This window comes from Etheostoma cragini, chromosome 13 (genome assembly GCF_013103735.1).
Source record: "Etheostoma cragini isolate CJK2018 chromosome 13, CSU_Ecrag_1.0, whole genome shotgun sequence".
In the NCBI taxonomy this organism is placed as follows: domain Eukaryota; kingdom Metazoa; phylum Chordata; class Actinopteri; order Perciformes; family Percidae; genus Etheostoma; species Etheostoma cragini.
The window spans coordinates 24025318-24026942 of record NC_048419.1 but is presented as its reverse complement, the minus strand read 5'-3'; positions in this window follow the sequence as shown (position 1 = coordinate 24026942).

Sequence of the window (1625 nt, the reverse complement as noted above, 5' to 3'; positions counted from 1 at the left end):
GTCCCCTGAACACACTGTAAAAAAAACATCTCCTCACTATCTGCTAGCTGCCTGTCCCCTGAACACACTGTAAAAAAAACATCTACTCACTATCTGCTAGCTGCCTGTCCCCTGAACACACTGTAAAAAATCCCTGTCTCTGTAGACAGATCATGGTCTACACAGCAACAAAAACAACCTGCACCCCCAAAAACAACAGTCTAAAATATGTGTGACATCGCTTAGAGCCCCTTAACCCTCGCGTTGTCTTCTCGTAAAAATTGAAAATCAAAACCTTTGTTGAGGCTTTTTATTGATTTAAAAAAAACATTTTTTTTTTTTTCAATGTTTGTCACTTTTTTTGACGTTTTCAACACTGATTAACTTTCGATTTACAGGATTTTACGGTCAATAAACCTCATTTATAGTAAATTAGACCTAATGTTTGAGTTACAAAAGCAGAAATTAGGAATTATTGAGACTAAAATTAAAGGAATGGATGTTGATGATAATCACAGACTGGAATATTTCAACTTTTACTCAATACTATTTCAAAAACACTTCAATTTGTTTTTCAAATGCTATAAAATTGAATAAGACGCCCCAAAATTAATGAAAGTAGAGATTTGTACTTGGCAAAGAGCGTTGGGTGGAATCAATCATGTTATTTTGGGGAATTAAACCGAACATTGCTATGGGACAACGGGTTAATTTGACCCAAGGACAACATGGGGACAACATGGGGACAACATGGGGACAACATGGGGACAACATGAGGACATTAGGGTTAAATAGCCAATAGAAGGACAACATGTTACAACTCTTGCACTCCAACTCTTTTTATTTGGTTTTCTTTGTGTTGTGACGGCAAAGATTGCACACACAGTTTTGGGGTTTCTGCACTCTGTCACGCGCCATTTTGAAATTTTCTGCTTTCCACAGGGTTAATTTGTTTAGTGACTTATTTTCGGTTTTGCTTGTAGGTTTGTTAGTGTCACGTAGGTAACACCCAGCTTTATTAACACATAAGCCACGTTATTAACATAATTGTTGTATTAGAAGAAAAAACATATTTAATTACAGCTGCATATTGCTCCTAATGATTATAATAAATGTATTGTACAGACAGAAGCAACAGTCTCGTCTCTCTTCATTTAGATTGCTCACGTGTTACGCATGTTGGTTTTGTTAAAAATGTTTTTACACTTCATATGAAATAATATCTGCGTATACACATTTTTATATTAAAGGCTAACTGGTATTTTTCAACCTGGACACTATTTCCTATGTTTTTGTGTCTAATTGACTGATGGAAACAACCTGCAATGTAACGTTGATTTGCGTCCACTAAAAGTTCTGTTTCTCCGATTATTATCCAAAGTTTCTGACAACATTATGGGATGGATCCCCCCAGAGATAGACCTTTTAGTTTAAGAGTGAGATCCTTTTAGTTTAACATGACACAGCCCCGAAATCACCATCACCAAACCCACCAGACTCCATGTAACTAATCAGTAATTTTAGTAAATCATAAAACAATCTTCACTCAAAGTGGACAGAAACAAAATAAAAGCTACCAAAAGCCGTTTTGGTTCATCTTTTAACTGTTCCAACAATAACAACTCTGGTCTGGTTAAAATAAACTC